Genomic DNA, 19,051 nt, shown 5'->3' on the forward strand with positions numbered 1-19,051 from the left:
TCCAAAAGTGCTTGAGAAATGCTTCTTATACTAAATATTACACGTACACACACACACACACACACACACACACACACACTGTTTAAATTCGCCAGCGAAGGGCAACGGTGACTCAAAAGTGCTAATGATCAAGCGCTGGAAGTGCAACGGCGATGGCAGCGCCGAGTGCGACGGCGGCTGTTACTGTTACTGGGACTGTAACTGGCAACTGGCAACTGGAGTTGGAATTGGAATTGGAATTGGAACTGGAACTGGAACTGGATGAAGAGCGCACAAAGAAGAAGGGGGAATGGATGCGTGTGCCCGCTCTCTCACACACATACAAACACACACATACACACGCACTGTCTGCTAAGCTCAATGCAGAAAATTGGCACAAAACAAAAATGCAGAGAGCGAGAGCGGGCGATCGAGCGAGAGAGAAAGAGAGAGTAGCACGAAAATGAAGTTCAACTTGTGCTCGATTCAGTTGAACGCAGATGAGCTGATCAGATGCATTCCCCCACCCTCTGCCTCTGCCACTGCCTCTCGCGCTCTTCCTCTTTCTTGTGCTTTGCCCAAAAACTTGCTCTCCCGGATTGCATGAGTCAAATGTCCTTCTTTTGCGAAGAAAGAGTACATGTGTGTGCGTGGGTCTCTCTGCCTCTGTGTTTGTGTGTGTGTGTGTGTGAAGTGCAGCACTTCCTTGAATCAGTTAACGACTGCAACTGTAGCGTTCGCCCTTAGCTTTCGAGCACATTCTGGTCTGCTTCCAATTGGAATAGAATTGAGACGTACCTGGGTAGCTGGAAGCTGGAACTCCTGCAGTTGTTGTTGTTCTTGTTGTTGATGTTGTTTGTGTTGCAACTGCAGCTGTGCAGGCTGCGTCTTGACAAAAAAATGAATTTAATTTTTTCTCACATGGCGCGACATTTGCGAACTTGAAATAGCTGCAGCTACTGCTCCTTCTCTCTCTCTCCTCTTCTGCTACTCAAATAGCTTATTGCTGTCTCTTTCAGCAGTTCAAGTTGGAAAGTCCTTGAAATTGCAAATTGCAAATTGGATTTAGATTAAATTTTTTTTTTATTTGTTGGTATTTGTTTTAGGCCACAATGCGACGTGTGTGTTTTTTCACTTGTTTGCAAAATGCATAAAAATTGTTTTTTGTTTTTGAACTTAATGAAGAACGTAAAAAAAAGAAAATAAACAAAAATAATTGTTGAGCTTTTCGATCCTTGCACTTGTTGTTGTTGTTGTTGTTGTTGTTGCACTTGTGTGGGACACTTGAGGCACGTTCTCTAGCTGTGCTTTGTCTGTCTATGACTGATCCGCAGATTCGCATCCGCATCCGCACTGCACTGGCCCAAGATTGTTGTTGCTGGCACTGCTGCTGCTGCTCTGCTGCTGGCGCTGCTGCTGCGGCTGCTAACAGTGAAATTCGAATTTGAATTTGAAATTGTGCGTTTTGGCTGAACTAACTTTAGTAACTGAACCGATCGAATTAAAAAGCTCAACTGAGTTCCGAAAAAATGCAGTTAAATGTGTTGATATGTTGCCTCTGCCGCTGCTGCTGCCGCAGCCGTTGCCGTTGCTGCTGTTCGCTGCGCAAGTGTGTATGTGTGTGTGTGTGCGTGCTGCCCAATTGAATCAGAGAATTCCCTGACATTGTGTGTGTGTGTGTACCGCCTGTGTTTGCTCTTTTCTTCTTTTTTTTTAATACAACTTTTTACACATTCGCACACACACACACACACACGCAAATAAACAGAGAGAGAGAGGGTCGCATACATACATACATACATTTCCTTCATTTTTTGGGCTTGCGATTTGCCATTGTGCAGTGCAGCGACGCCGACGTCAACGTCAACGTCAACGTCAGCCGAAAAACCGAAGCACACACACACACCGACGAGCGATCAGAGACGCGTAGCGTCACTGCAGTCGCCGCTAAGCGCTGCCCGCGCACATTACAGCAGCGAGAGGGCAGCGCAGTCGCCCAAAAAAAGAAACGAAAAAACAACAACAGCAACAACAACAATATTTGTGGCTCATGCTCTTCTCGTTTTTCTTTTGACATAAGCAATATAATAGAATAAGCTTCGCTGTATGCAGGCATATGCGTGTGCATGTGTGTGTGTGTGTGTGTGTGTGTAAGTGTCTTTTTGTTCCTGTGCAGAGAAATCGGACAAGCGAAATTAGGGATCGCTGCAGTTACTTAGTTAGTGTATGTATATATGTGTATGTGCATGTGTGCGAGCAGGGCAGGCATAAATTTGTTGACAGTTATGCGCTGCCCTTGTTGTTGTAGACAACAGTTTCAGGGCAGCAGCGAAAACTGTTTGCATTTGCTCTGCTCTGGAATTGAGTTCATTGCAGATCCGACGCCAGCAGCGACGCGCACTTGCAGCGCACTGACTTTCACTGTATTGGTGTATGTGTGTGTGCGTGTGTGTGTATGTTTTTGTGCATATGGAGTATGTATGGATGTCTGTATGCACATATGCATTATTTAATATGTACATATGTATGTATGTGTGTGTGTAATATACGATCAACGGGCATATCAAAGCGTTTATCAGCTTCGTTTTCGATTTTCGTTTTCGTTTATCGCTCTTGTTGTTGCTGTTGTTGTTGTTGTTGTTGCTGTTGTCGGCTGTTGAAATCGTCGCCAATTGAAAGTTGTAGCCCATATTTTGTTCGCAATTTTACAAAAAGCCCACCAACAAAATTCTTTGGCCTGCTTTTCTCTCTCTTTCGCTGTGTGTGTGTGTGTGTGTGCATTTGCAATTTGCAGTTGATGAATTTTGTGCTGATGCCGATTGGTGATTGGCGATTGCCGATTGGTCAACGCATCGCACTCCACTCTACTCTCTGCCTCTGTGTGTGTGTGTGCGTGTGTGTGCGTGTTTAGACATGACTTGGGCCTAACCTAATTCCAGATCCATAAAACATATTGCATTGCACACCTACTCCCTTCTACATTCCCTCCCTCACTCGCACTCTCTCGCACTCTCGCTCTCTCCGCCCACTCTATCCCTCTCCCGCACTCTGTCTCTTTCTCTGTGTGTGGCCCTGAGCTCGCTGCGCAGGAACTAGTTGGGAATTGCATCTTTTGGTGCATTGTTTTTGCTGCTTCTGTTTTGTGTGTTTCTTCTTCTTTGCTTGTTCCATTTTTGCTGATTTTTATATAATTTTTTATTTTGTTGGGCCTTTTTTTTTACTGTCTGTCGTCTGTCGTCCGTCGTCCGTCGTCCGTCTTACGTCGTCCGTCGTCTGTTTGCTGAACTCAATTTTTTTTTTGTCTTGTTGTGTTTTCATGCGTGGCGATTTAATTTTTTAATTGTGCTTGTCTCGCACTTGCGTCTTGCCCATTTTTTCAGAATACGCATTTTTTTTATTTTTGTTTTTGGTTTTGATACCTCGCTGTGTTTTTTTTTACACTGCAGTTTGCCATGGCTTTTTGGCACTTGTCTTGACCTTTCGAAGATGCGAGCAGCGCGCTGCTGGCTTGAATGAAAATCTGGCCAACATTTTGCGCTAAACTCGACATTTTTTTGGAAGCAAACACAGATGTACTTGGATCTTCAATTGCGTGTGAGTGTGTGTGTGGCTGGAACGGCACGGAATGGTAATGAAACTGAAAGTGTCCCTGCCAACTGCAGTCAGCCTTTCATTTAATTAATTTTACTCTATATAAATTCGATGGAACGAAATGGTATTGAAACAGAAATTAAAGCTCCATTCTGCATTTGGTATGCAGCTCTCTTCGCATGATACGAAATGTTACGAAACCTTAGGCTGACTAGGAAGGGAATGCAGCTCCCTTTGCTCCTCAGCTGAAATCTGAAATTGAATCGGAGCTCTTTATGCATTCTATTTACATTATAGCCGAAGAACTGATATGGAACAGAACGGAATAGTATGAAAACTGGAACTGAAACTGAATCGGAACTCCCCAGGCAGCTCTCTACTCGAGTTTTTCGTTTCCCTTCTTTGATTTAGTATTGAAACGGAATTTTCCATTTGGCCTTTCGTCTCCCTTGAATTGCCGCTCCTCCGCCCCATGCTCGCTCCTCCAATAGTTGCCAATTGCTCAGCTGCCGCTTAGTTGTTTGTGCGAGCTGCTGCTTTTGACATTAACCCTTCGTACGACCTCGTATTAACAACACACAAAACAACAGCAGCAGCAGCAACAACAACAACAACAAACCGCAATAACAACGACTACAAAACGCAATGATCTGGCAATGCGATCGCAATGAACCCGCCGCTGTTTGTTCTAATTGTTGTAGATTGCATTGGGTTACCGACACCGACACCGACACCGACACACACATACACATGCACATATGCACACACATCGACACACACACAGGGGCATAGGCGCTGAAGGCCTAATAAACGCGGCGTCCATTGACCGCGCTCGCGCTACGAAAAGCACACAAAAAAGTAAAAAATAAAATAAAATAAAACAAAACAATGCAAAGGCAAAAGGCAAACACAAATAAAAAATAAAAAGCGACGCTAAACGCGGCGTATACGTAATGTGAATTAGCGCGATCATTGCTCTAGCAAGAGCGCGTTCTCTCTTTCCCTCTCAGTCTCGCTGTTTCACTCTTCTGCTCAGCGCATGATATCAGCGTTAGATATGCTCACAGTGAAGACTCACACACACGAACACCCAAGCGTAATTATCTTGCAATGTTTTACAGTTCACAAAAAAATAATAAAAACAAAAACAGGAAAGAGACGAAGACTAACGCCACGTCGCACCGAATCCGCAATGCCCTTGCGATCGACCAGGAGGAAATGAATGAGACGCTGAGAATGCAGAAGAGGCCTTACAATGCATGTGGGCTGGCCTTCCAGAGGCATCTGCCACGCTCGTCCGATAGACCTTAGCTATGAGCAGGGCCTTACGATCTCTCGTATCGTATCAGAGATTTCCCTGAATCTTTGCTTTCTCTTTGGTTCTTAGGCTTTGTAGCATCTGTGGTGTAGCAGAAGATCGAGCTCCCAAACTCAGATATCTCATCGAACGCTTCTCAAGTTATCAGAACTATTCCAAATTCTACCTAGAGTCTATTCCACATTTCAATGAGAGATGTAGAATGAAATATAATAGTACTCTCTGCTATTAAAGCAGTCAGCAAATACATGTTTATTCAGTTATATACGTCTATCTATATCTCCATTTGAGACACACAGCTCTACCTCTGTCGCTATCGCTGGTGAAATTGTAATGCCCACATGAAGTTAGGGCAATTCAAATCAGTCGAAAAAGCTCGCAAAGTTCAACGACTTGCCTTGTTTTATACATTTACGAGCGAGAGATATCGTATAAGACGAGCGAGAGATAGAGTGATATATAGAGAGAGAGGCAGATAGGGAGAGAGAGAGAGAGTTCGTATAGAGTGCAGTTCCATTCGTCGCGTGACTAAGAGACCCCAAAATTCTTGCAACACAGAAACAATTGCCGTCACTTCTGCCCCCGCGACGAATACGACTTACGCCCTATCTGCCGAGTTATTCGAGATTACCTATCAATGAAATTTGCCTTTGGCAGGTAATCAGCAGGTGAGAAATGACGAAATTTCTGTTTTCCTAAATTGTGTATTTGATTCAGCAATGTGACGACTCCTCAGAGAGTTGCAGATTGCGAATTCTATTTAAATAAGACTCCTGCCGAATTAGGAATAGAGGAGTTAGTCAGTTAAGCGCGCTTGACTGTTGGCACAAAAATCCGAGAGATTGGTTAGAAACATATTTTGGTCCTCCAAAAGGCAAACTCATATGGAAGGACACAATTGTTAACTTAACTTATTATGATTCAATTTGTGGCATTCATCTCTTAAGAACTTAGTCCAACTAACATAGTCTAAATATAGTAATTTCCCTATACTCATAAGCTTTAATTCTTTCAAAACTGGTAGAAACTACTAAAGCCTAAGGCGGAAATATTTTAACCGCTTAACAGCTTAAAGAGAATTCATATAGATTTTCCAATTGAGAGTTGAAATATTTTAACCGGAAATATTTTAACCGCTTAACAGCTTAAAGAGAATTCATATAGATTTTCCAATTGAGAGTTGATTTCTTCTCTCTGAAGAAAATAAACAAATTTCCTAATTTCCTTATCCTGAGCTTTTGTTTTTCATTTTCCTTCCTTATGCATACGGAATTGATACAGAATGTTATTTAAAGACGAGTACTTGAGTGGCGCCATATATAAGATATTATTAGATATGCACTAATTTATCTACACTTGATTCTTTTACCTATGATATTTTCAGCTTGTTTAGTAATTAAATTGATTCAGCTAATCACAATTGGGTTCGACTTTTGACTGATCTCTCCAAATGAATTAATGAACCATTTTTCATAGAGTTCAGTTGGCTCATATATATATATATTTTTCTACTATAGATCATATAACATTGACAAAAATTAGATAATATAACATTGTTGTAATATTGTGATGATGATTGTGATGATGACTTGATTTCCTATATATTCTATATCCTACGTATTGGCTTGCATTAAGTCTGTATCTCTGTCTACTCTCTATCTCTCAAAGAAGCCCAGTTAGTTCAGATATTTGAACTATACAAATGTAACCAGGAGTTTCCATAGAGTTTCACACTATTATATCGTGGCTGATCTCTACTCGCATTAGTTACTTTCTTTCTTAATTATATTCGTAGACATTTTTTGTTCAGATGGGACTGAGGATTGATTCGTATATGTAATCTGTATTGTCATATATTGGCGAAATGGCCATGGTCACTTCTGATCGTAGATATATATTCACTATCAGGAAGTTTCTCTAGAGTTTCATAGATTGCTGGGAGAGATCTCTCAGAACTAGACCTATTTGCATTGCTTGGTCAGCTTCACTTACATGATTTGATTTCCTTCAGGGTGTTGTTGTTGTTGTTGTCGATTGCACTTTGATATTGTTCTTTCTGCTGTTGTTGTTGCTGCTGCTGCTGCAGCTGCTCCTCGTGGTCGTCTGCAGCAGGTCCTTCTGGCACTTTCGCTTTCGCTGTGCGATTTGCGGCTCGAATGTCGCGAGCTTCGCTTGCTCTGCTGTGTTTTGCTTTCTTTCTCTTGTTGTTTGTTTGTTTGTTGTTTGGTGTTTGTTGTTTGGTGTTTGTTTATTTCGTCACACACTCGAATCACACTGGACCACAGGCGCTGCAAAGGGCCACAACAGACGAAATTACTCGGTATTTGCTATAGATGTGTGTCTGTGTGTGTGTATGTCAATTCGATTCGATTCGATTCGATTTGATTCGACTCGATTCACTAATTATTATTGCACGTTCGACTGCGTTGCATTCACAATAAAAAAAATGCTTTATTATTATTTTGTTTTTCAAACTCCGATTTCGAAAAAAAAATTACATTAAATTAGTTCACAATAGTTGCTAAATATGAATTTTTGTTTTTTGTTTTAATAACTTTTAAAAATGTATTTTTGATATTCTGAATGAAATGTCCTTTAGCTGTGCTCTCTGTTCTCTGTACTGTTTGCTGTTTTCCTTCTTTCTGTTTGTTTTTTTAATGTTTTCAGTTTTGCTTATATTTGTTTTTCTGTTGCGCGTCGCAACACGCGCACGTAACGAGCAACAAACAGCAACTAACGTTATTTTTAAAAACGGAACTCAATTGAAGTGAGCCAAGTAACGGGCAAGTCACAGCCACAGGACGAGCCGGCAGCAGCGGCAGCAGCAGCAGCAGCAGCCGCAGCAGCAGCCGTAGCAGTCGCAGCAGCAGCAATCGCAGTCGCAGTCGCAGCGTGGTGGCAGCGCAGCAACTGTGGCTAAAAAGAGTCGCGCTCGTCCTCGTCCACGTCGTCCACGTCGTCCTCGGCCTCCTCGTCGTCGTCGTCGCCGCACGAAGCCGAGCCGAAGCAGCAGACATCGCGACACGAAGCTAAAAGACGACGCGCCGTTGATGCTGCGGCTGCGGTCGCTGCTGCGCAGTCAGCGCGACAATGAAATAGAAAATTTAGCACACAATTGAAGCCATTACATACGCAGAGCACTCCCACCCCACCCCCTTTCAATACACACACACACACACACACACACACACACACATACACACACATACACATAGGCAGAGTGCGCCAAATGTTGTGCTATGATTTGAAGGCGTCGTTGGCGTCGACTGCGACGCCAGCAGCGACAGTGGCCGGCATTTTTTGGCTCTTCTAAGGGCATAATTGCGCTACTGTCCGCTGCCGACTTCGATGGCAACGGCGACGGCGGCGGTGACGGTGACTGCGACGCCCGCCAAACTACACACGAGCACTAAACACTCTCATTACTCATTGCCATTGCCACCCGTTCCACCCATTCCACCCGTTCCAGTCGTTTCACCCTGCTTTGCGGCCTATGTCATGTGGCGGCAGCAGCCAACCCCAGACCCCACCCCACCCCCAATCGCGAGCAACAACTAGCTTTTTTTCATCTCTTGTGTTGTTTTTTGTTTTCATGCTGCGTGCGGCGTTAAAAAAGGCTGCGAACGGCGACGTCGGCAGCGACGGCAACGTCGGCCAAAGGAAAATCGCAAACAAAACAAAAAAAAAAGTAAAAACGAAAAATGCTAAAACCAAAAGCAGCAGCAACTACAACAAGAACAACAATGAGCTGAAACAAAAAAGAAGAAAAGAGTGAGCGCGCATGTGTGTGTGTGTGTGTGTGAGCGAAAAAAAAGGAAGCCCATAACCAACCCCGCTGCATGCTGCGTTCACTGCGACTGCGGCGCCAACGTCGCTGCCGCAAATACACTCGCACACACACACACACACACACTAACAACCCCCGTGCGACGGCACGAAATTTAAAAAAAAAAAAAAACAACAACAAATTGTAAAGGGCAAAAAATCCAAAATACAACTATGTGCAGTAAGTGTGGTGGATGGGTGGAGAGGGGCGCAGGAGAAGGAGAGGGAGGCAGAGGGGGGAGGGGTTAAGCTGCCACCCACTGGCGTTGAAAAGGGGAAATCGACGGGGCGACGCACAAAAAATATATTTGAGCCGACAGCAAAAAAAAAAAAAAAAAAAAAAATCAGCGAGTCGGCTACGAGTGTGTGAGTGTGTGTGAATAGATTTATTTGCATGTGTCTAAGTGTGTGAGTACTTTTTTTATTAATTTGTATTTTTAATAATATAATTAATAATATTGTTGCAAAAAGGGGAAGCAAAACAACCGACTCTCTCTGTCTCTCTATCGCGCGTTATCTCTCTATCTCTGTCTCTCATTCGCATTGATGTTAGGTCACATCAAAGAACAGTTAGTAAATCACAGCAGCTAACATTCTCATTCACATTCACAGATTCCCAGTTACAGTTACCGTTACAGCTGCCGTTACCGTTACCATTACCGTTACAAGCGCAAGCAACACGTTCTAGCCTGTCCGGCGCTTGTCCGAGCGAGCTAACTGTTATTGTAGCTGCCTCTCCGGCTGCGGCTGCGGCTGCTGCCGGCTGCTGCTGAGGCGAGCCGGCAAACAACAGAAAATGTGAAAACACAAACAGAACAGAGAACAGAAAACTAAACGAGTAAAGCGAGAAGCGAGCAGTGAGAGGCGAAGTGAAGTGCAGCGAATGGGCAACCCACAAATGAAGCGAGAATGACGACGGGACGAGACGAGACGAGACGACCGCGACGTCTTAACAGTTACTAACTGCCTTGCAAGACGCTGGCGATTTGGTCCTGCTGCTGGCTGACTGCCTGGCCGAAAAAACCAAAACCAAGAAAAAAAATAAAAATAAATAAGATGAGAAAAAAAATGTAAGATGAACTCAGGCAGCCGGCAAAAGTCGCCGTGTGAGGATGGCGACGGCGGCGACGTCCTTCATTGCCGTCGACGTCAACGCCAGCGCTGGCCGCGATGCCAGCGTCCATCACAGTAGGAGGTCAAAGTAGTTCACTCTCTCTCGCTCGCACACTCAATCTCACTCCCTCTCTCTCTCCCTCTCGCTCGCAGTCTGCGAATCTATTCTTATAATTTAGTTTAGTGGTTATGGGCGTCAAATTGAGCAGGCGGACACACACACACCCATACAAACACACATGCACACGCACTATCCATACAGCCACTCTGTATGTATGTGTGTGTGTGCATACAAATGAGCGTAATAAAATCAAATGTTGATAGTGTGTAGTTGTAAGCATTACCTTAAGCTAACCACCCACACACGCACAAGTACAAGCACTACCACTAGCACACACACACACAGGCAGGACACGCACAAGCCACTGGACCCAGCAGCAACAACAACACAAAATGAAAAAGAAGCACAAAGAAATCTACTACACGCAATCTTCATTTTCAACGCCATCAAAGCCATTCCAATCATCATTATCGTCGCCATAATCATCAAGTAAAGTACCCACCAGTAGCGCCACGCAGCGTCGCTGCCTTTGCGCTCGCCTCGTCTCGCCGCGCCTTGCCCTGTCTTGCTTTGCCTCAGCGCGCTCTACTGCGCTCTTCGCCTAGGCTGCGCTCTTCGCCTCGCCTCGCCTAGCCTCTCCTCGCCTCGTGCCGTGGCTCGTGTCTTGGCTCGCTGTTAAGTATGCTATGCTCTCTTCGCTTTGCTCTTAGACGGCGCGGCGACTTCGAGATGCCAACAAGTGCGCCGACATTTCTGTTTTTTTTTTTTCCTTATTTCTATCTTTCTTTCTTTTTCGCCTTTTTACAAATCGTAAGAGCGCACCCGCCTGCTTCTGTGTGTGTGTGTGTGTGTGTGTGCGTGTAGCTGGGAGAGCAAGGCCAAGAGACAGTGTAACACAATCGACGTGGATGTTGACGTCTTCGTTGTAGTTTTATTTAGCGCTCCCAACTAGACAAAGCGACGAATATGGCGTGGCGTTAGTGCTTTGACGAGGGGCTGGGGGCGGGCGAGGGGGCTTGTATGGGGTGTCTGAGGTGTAGAGTAGAGCAGGCAAATGCTACAAATTATTTGAGCTGCATGTGGCTGTAAATACTTGTAGTTTGTTAGCGGTTATTGTTGCTGTTGCTGTTGTTGCTGTTGCTATTGCCAGTGCAGCCAACTTCATTGTGTTGAATAAAAATCTAAGATGCTGGCTGTGGGCTTGTGTGTGTGTGTGTGTGTGTGTGTGAAGGGGGCGCAAGTAGTGTTTCAGCTTGGGTCTGTGTGGGTGCACAAAATTTTGATTTACTCGACTCACACACACATCCACACATGCACACACACACCGTTACACTTGCCTTGATTCTGAGTTTGCTTTACCTTTTTTTTTCTTTTGCTGGGGTAAAGTTTCAGCATATTTTCTTAGACATGAGCAACTCGTCGACGACGACGTGTGTGTGTTTTCTTTTTTAAATTACTCACACAGGCACACACTCGCACACACAGACGGAGCTCACGCGCGCATACTCATAAGCCCAAGGCATTGATGTACGTATGTATGTATGTATGTAACATCTTATGTAGATTATTCGCTGTGTATAATTTTTCAGCTCGTTGTAATTAGCCAATAGGAATAGCTGTTTTGCATATGTATGTAGTGGTTGGGCGTGTTTCAAAGCCTGTGTATGTGTGTGTGTTCGGCCCCTTACTGTATAGTAGTGTATGTGTGCGTAAGTTTCACTAGATGGAGATTTCAGATCGTCAAATTAGCCTTGGTCAAAACTGATTTCGCTTCAGATAATTCCAAAGTAAAAGGATCTTGTATATAAGAAAGTTCCTCTATTCCTATGCATGAGAAACTAGCCAGAGCCGAGTTCGAGTTCAATTGCAGTTCAATAATGATCTATCAGTCCACCTGGATCTGTAGATCAGTTAGTGGTATGTGGTATGTGATTACGTTCGAGTGCTATGTGCATTTCGAGTTTTTCGATATTGAGACCGCGCTCCAAAGATCATATATGGGCTATAGTTAATTATTCTCGAACTTTATTGATAATTGAAAACTGATTTGTGGACATATCTGAAACTCTATGTATAGACAGTCAATCAATTAATAATCATTGAAAGAGTTGAGCTTTGAATTGAAAGAGAGAGGAGTGAGAGGGAGAGGTAGGTTGGCGAAGGCGGTGTGGCGGTCCGGTGGACGCAGCAAGTGTCAGCGCTCAGTTTTACAGCTCCACCTACTTTTTTTCTTCATTTTTGTCGCTTAATATATTACGCACATGACTCGCTGCCTCTAGAGCGGGCGGCGGCGGAGTGGCTGGGGCGGCGCTTGGGGGGCGGAGCTATTTGAGTGTGAGCCGAACAGCCTACACCTATCTGTGTGTGTGTGTGTGTGTGTGTGTGTGTGTGTGCACTTATGTATATACACTAGCGAACCCACAAAGACTCCGCGAACGCCCACACACATACACATACACAGCACACACACACATGAGCACACGCACACGCACACGCATTGCCCATAAACGAGCCAAAATATTAACCAAACAGAGAAAAGCGCCAAACGAATATCAACCCTAACACCCCGCCAACCTTGCCACGCTGCCAGCTACCTCCACTCCCCAAGTGTACCCCTCGAGCCAACACCGCCCCCGCCCTCGCCCCTGCTCCTGCCCCTGCTCCTGCCGCCCTTCTGGCCTACCCAGGCATGAAACGATGCGCAGCAGTTAAAAATATTTAAAAATGTGGAGTGCGACGCAGGCAACAAAAAACTGTGCGTATGTGTACCTTTTTAGTGGGGGTAGCTCAGCCCTCAGCCCCCTAGCCCCTACTCCCTGCCTGATTGGGGAGGCAGAGGAGTGATGGGCGTCGACGTCGCAGCCAGCAGCACTCTTGGTTAATTGCCAAAAACAACTGCACACGTCTGCTCTGTGTGTGTGTGTGTGTGTGGTAGCCATGGCATGTGGTATGTGGCATGTGGCAAATGCTGCAAACAAGAAATTTGTAGAGAAGCCTTGCCCGAGTCGATCCTGCAGCACAGCTGACACAGTTTAGACGACCTATCATAGTTCGCATTGCACAGAGCCGATCAAAAAATAGTAATAAGAAAAGCTGAGAGTGCTCCAGGGAGTGCACGACTAGGAGATACCCTGAAGTGAACTTGAATTCGTTTGATATAAACAGTCAATTGTTTGACTATCAGGGAAAGCTGGGAAAAAGATCAGCTCGTACTACGTATGATCTGCAGGAGATCTTTGAAAGATACGGACGGTCAGACGGAAATAGCTAGCATACACGACCACCCCGCTACTCGGAATGCCGTATGATATACTGGAATATAGTATAACTGTTTAAAATTAAGATTTCTTAGCTTGAATAGTTCTCGAGATTTGAGGTCATATTGATGGCACCCCCAATCACCGCTTATATACCCAACATTCAAATCAGGGCATTGCAGAGTATGTTACAAAAAAGAAAAAAAGCTAGATCTGTCGAGAAAAAGCCAAATTGCCAACACTACTCGAAATAGATCACCTGCAATTGGAGCCTGTTTTTGGCTTTTAGCTCTTCGCTAGTTGTCTGTTCTCTCTTTGTTTGCTTCGTTCTCGCTGCTGCTTCTTCTTCTGCTGCTGCTGCTGCTGCTGCCGCCGTTCGCAAAAGAGAATGAAAAAACGAAAAGTTTTTTCTAATTCGCATTTATGTTTAATTTGGTGGCTGCTTTCGTTCTGTCTCGCTTGCTGCCACGCAGAGCTCGTAACCCCAGCCCGAAAGGGGGGTCGGAGGGAGGCATGGTCCCGCCCCCGCTCAGTCCATTTCTAATTTTGTGAAGCGTTCGTTGTGAGCCTCTTTTTTTAATGGGGTGCTTTATGACAAACTTTCAACTCGCGCGCCACACACCCACACACACACACACACACACATGGCACATGTCTGTACATGTATGTACGTGTGTGTGTGTGCTCAAAAAAAAGTAGAAGTAGCCCAGCACACGCGGTGCTCTCTGCTATCTTCCTCTGTCTCTGTCTGTGTGTCAGTATGTGTGTGTGTATGTGTGTGCTTGTGTGTGTGTGTGTGGAGGTAGTAATGTCGCCTTTACAATGGGCAAGGAAGGATCCACGCAAATTTCTAACACCGCCCACTAATGCCAAATGTGTGTATGCGACTACATATGTGTGTGTGCGTGTGCACATACAACACACATATACCAGTTGGCCCCCTTACCCCTCCCCCACGCTCCAGTCATGTAAATTGTTTGTGTGCGCGTGTCTGCGGAGTAATTTTTTAACTAATTTTCTATACAAATTTTTAGCATGTCGCTGGGGTCGTCGTGTGAGTGCACACACACACACAAACACACACACACACATATATATTTATATATATAATATAATATACTATATATATTACGCACATTCCTTTACTGCGTTCACGTTTGCTATATATGTAAATACATATACGTACGTGAGAGAGAGTGTGTATGTGTGTGTTTTCATTTGTATGAGTGTGTGTGTGTGTGCTCTGGAATTTGAGTAAGTTCCAGCTTTGAGCTTTGACAAGCTCATGTTGTATTTCTGCTTCTTCTTATACTTCTATGCCTTCCTACTTCATTATCTTTTTCGCTTTTTCAGGCTCCGTTTTTGTATACATACCTCTTCTTCTTCTTCAGTTTCTTAAGACCCCCTTTTTCATCCTCTTCGTCGCCTCCTTCCTCTTCCTGCATATATTTATTTTGTTCTCTTCCTTATCCTCTTAGTCTTTTCCTTGTTTCTCTAGTTCTTTCCACTTCCACTACTTCTACTTAACTATCCATATCCGCACTTATCAAGTCTATTAATATCTCGAAAGAAAAAACAACTTCACACTACAATAATGAAACAGAATTTGCATCAGGCGAAACACAACTACAGTGAAGCTTCCCAAGCTATAATAAATGGTTGTATATGATGTTGAAACACTTTGAGCTACTCAGATTGGAGATTGTTTGGATCATCGGGAGTTACTGTACTACCCACATATATGATGAAACCCAATTCTTGTATTTGTATATGTGTGTCTATATCTATGTCCATGTCTGTAGTCTATATCTTGGTCAGATTGATATACGGATGCAAAAGTGAAAAGTTAAAAGAGCTTTTCTTTGTTTTCTCATTGGGGCTGGGAAATGCTTTGGCAGCTGCCTTTGTCTGTGATTCGCGTTTGCTTGTCGGCCTTAGTCAATGGCATTGTCTAATAACGTTAGCAAACACTCTTTCTTTTTAGACAAACAATAAGCACGCACACACATGCTCACACACACACACACACACACACACCTCTAGTTAGACTCTGTTGAATTTTGAAAAAATTTCTAGGCTTTGCCGCTCGCTCGGGCAATGGGCAAGTCATGTTGCTGCTGCTGCTGCTGCTGCTGCTGTTGTTATGACAATTTGGCAGCATGATATTCATTTTGCTGTGCTTACAGTGAGGGAGGGGCGGAGGGGGCGCTGGGCTGGCCAGGGGTCAAGCGGGCGCTAGACAAGCGGGGCGTGGCAGAAGGCACAAGGCACAAGGCCAGGATCGGTCAGTCATTGTGATTCCCATTGTTTGCTATTGCCGGTGTCAGCTGTCAAGCTGAGGGAAAGAGAGGGAGCGAGTGAGATAGAGCGAGAGAGCGAGTGTGTGTGTGTTTGAAATTAACATTTCATTTGGCTGCCATTTCTTTCTTCTTGGTTATTTTGCTCTCGCTTCATCAATAAATTTTTGCCAACCCCAAAGCACACACAAAATATTTCCATCATTTTTTCATCTATTTTTTATTTATTTGTATTTTTTTTTTTTCGTTTGATTTGTTGTTTATTTTGTATGCATTCTTTTGCAATAAAAAACCATTACATAGGCAAATATGAATGTCGAAAAAGAGTGGAGCTGGAAGTGGAAAAAACTTTGCCATTATAATTACAATATATAAAAAAGCATCTGACGTCAAATATTTTGCGCTATTATTCATGAGGTTTTCTCCTCATTTATAAAGCAAAAAAACCATTTCGATTGTCGCGTAAATAATTTCACATGCGAGGCTATCTAGGGGCAGAGACAAGCGCACAGGCAGGGGGTGTGGCCATAAATTAAGTAAAATGTATGGAAAAGTGTTTGGCGGAAAAGCAAACGATCAAAATAGTCGAAGCGAATGCCGATGCGATGCGATGCGACGCGATGCACTCTGCTCTGCTCATCTCATTAAATTGGCCATGACTGTTTTGGGCAAACATGAGCCTAATTGGCTAATAATTCATGAATATCGATTTATAATTGATGACTAGTCTATGAGCACCGATAGGCGGATGAAAGCCACAAGAGATGAATATATACATACATATGAATTTTGACTGAGCACAAACTATGACTATCGATTTGCATAGATATCGATTTATCGATTTTTAGATTTGCATAGATATCGATTTATCGATTTTTGGTTTTTGGGTAATGGGATAAAGTAAGCAAGTGAATAGAAATGTTATCGACAATTCGAAATTTCTACTCTTTAGACTGAAGGATAACGATAACTATGGGTTGATCGATAAACTGTTGCAAAGAGTGTGTAAAGGTTCTCTTAGTTACCTTTGGTTCTTCAGTTGGAAAAACAGATCGACTATTGTCAATATCAAAATGAGTGCTTTTTAATACATTTAAATACACATTAATCAATTGAATAATTAACCCATTAATATTCTCGAAAAGTGGATTGGATTGGATTCTTAGTTATAGAATTGATACGATCAATTCAAGGAATAGCCCTTGAGAGCGCGCTTTATGAAACCAGTCCCTCATCCGTATTAAATATACACATATGTATGTATGTACATACATATAATACAAATGTGTGTGCTACAAAGGCATCGTAAGGGCTTCCCTCCTACCCACACCTGAAGCACACCTGAGCGTAAAGTGAAAACTTACAGCCAACTCATCTGCATACCTACATACAGACAAAGCACACACATGTATGCGTATATGAAGATATGCGTGGGGCGGGGAGTAGGCGTGGTTGTTGACTGAGGCAGAATGCTATTTTACACAACATATCGCGCTCGTAAAAAATAATATAACTACATACATGCGCGTTTACTACCCATTTAAAACGCAACTTCTGCTGAGCCACCCACCACCGACCGCACCCCATCCCCCACCCCCATCCCCCATTCTCCACCCCCTCAGTCAACCCAATCCCCCAAGCCTCAAGCCCCAAACCCGTAGTGAAAGTTTGGCAAGCAGCGCAGTCGCTGCCTCAGCTCCACCTGCTCCTCCCCCTGCTGCCGCGCCTCCTTCGCACTAGGCTAACTGCTTTTCCACGCATAAGCGCAATTCTAAAAAATTAATGTCGCTTTCGTAATTTCAGCACACAAAAAAACTGCCGACGCTGGCAGCGCAGCTGGCGTAAGCGCCAACAACAGCGTCAGCGACAGCAACAGCGACAGCGAATGTCTTAGTTAGCGAGAAAAAAAGGAGGAAGAAGAAGAAGCAGCAGCAGTAGCAGTTGAAAAAAAAAAAAACATTGCAGCTCGCTAGGGGCGAAAAAATGGGGTAAGCAAAAGCAAAAGTAAAGACAGCCAGCCGCGGCGACATGCGTGACAGCGACGCCGGCAGCGACGTCGGCAGCGCCGGCGACACTCACTTAAAAATTCGAATGTTATAGAAAAATGAGCAAAGCGCAAAAAAAAAAAAAGTAGCAGCGCGGCGAAAAAAAACGGCGAAGTGAAATTACATAAAATGAAAAGTTCTCGTTACGCGGAGCAGTTGTTAAACCAGCCAGCAGCTCTCTGCTACCCCTCCTCCCGCCACGCTAAGCCCCCCTCCCCCCTGTCGCCTCCCTACGCAGAGTTGTTGTTGCTTTTGGCTGCCTGCTGCCCGCTTCTAATGCTCATCTCTTTCTAACTCGGGAATGTCGACAGAGCAACCTCGGCGATTCGCTCGCCTTTTATATGTATGTGTATGTATGCACGTGTATATGTGTGTACGTGTGCGCTGCATGCCTGTATGTACGTGCGTGTGTGTGTGTGTGTGTGTGTGTGTGTGTGAGGAAGGCACCGCGACTGATTACTACTTTTATTGCTAGCAAATATCGTACTTTCTCTTCAAGGTGGATACGGCATGTACTCGTAACCCCTCCAAATAAGTAGTGTGCGTGTGTGTGTGGGTGAGTGTGTGTGTGTGTGTGTGTGTGTGTGCTTAGCTTTTTTGCCAACTGGTAGAGCCGGAGCGGAGTGTCGCGGGGGAAGCTGTTGTAACTTGCGCGGAAACAAGGTTTTTATTTCAACATTTCTTTCTATACTTTTGCACTTCGTTTCGCTTTTTTCGTCTCTTGAAATTTTTGCTTTAGATTTTGCTGCGCGAGATTTTTTCAAGGGTGGTTTATATGCATGTCTGTGCGTGCCTCTGTCTCTGTGTGTGTGTGTGTGTGTGTGTGTCTGTGTAGTTGCGACTTGGCTGTAGCAAAGCCAGCTGAGACTGAGACGATGGCAGACGTCGTCGTCGTCGTCGTCGTCGTCGGTGCGTTGTAGTTGTATTATTTTCTTTTTTTTCTGTTTTCAATTTTCTGACGTTGATGCTGGCGTCGATGCCGCCGTAGCTCTTCTGCTAGGTACAGCCCAGGCACCCCCGCTCGCCCCCTTCGCCCACTCCTCCCGCTCGCTTACACACACGCACATACAGCAGCATCTTCATCTTCGTTTGCAGTTCTAAATTTTTTCATTTTTTAACTACGTGTTCGTAGTTAAAAAAAATAAACGAAAGAAAAATCTCATACATATTATGTTTTATGGTGGCGGCTTGTTTAAGTGTGTGTGTGTGGGGGTGTGTGTGTTGTAAATTGTTGTGCCATTCTGTTATAATGCTGAGGCTGAGGCTGAGGCTGAGGCACTGGCAGGATAAGCGGAATTGTAGTGGAAAAAGGTGCTTTTTAGGCGCAATGACAACGCCACACAGACAGACGCCAATACAAAGCGTACACTGAGCAAAACTGAGTTGTGGATAGGGGAGATCATATGGAATAGTCGGCTAGGCGATGATTAGTTATACATGAGGCAGAAGGGCATAATAATGGGCTATAGTTCGCAATTGATATAGATATTTGACATCTCTCTCGATATTGCTAAATACTTTCCCTACCCGCTGGGGGGAGTAGGGGAGGGAGGTGGATGCCTATA

General features: G+C 44.3%; 1 long non-coding RNA gene across 1 annotated transcript in view; it reads left to right on the forward strand.

Moving 5' to 3' along the window:
* Positions 1–19,051, forward strand: part of LOC108619783 (uncharacterized) — a 59,318-nt gene that overhangs the window by 6,353 nt on the left and 33,914 nt on the right. The window contains exon 2 of the long non-coding RNA XR_001916284.2: positions 17,245–17,429. This is a non-coding gene — a long non-coding RNA (uncharacterized LOC108619783). The remainder of the gene's footprint in view (positions 1–17,244; positions 17,430–19,051) is intronic.

Source organism: Drosophila arizonae, chromosome X, assembly GCF_054131065.1.
Source record: "Drosophila arizonae isolate 15081-1271.41 chromosome X, UAZ_ARI_1.0, whole genome shotgun sequence".
Taxonomy (NCBI): domain Eukaryota; kingdom Metazoa; phylum Arthropoda; class Insecta; order Diptera; family Drosophilidae; genus Drosophila; species Drosophila arizonae.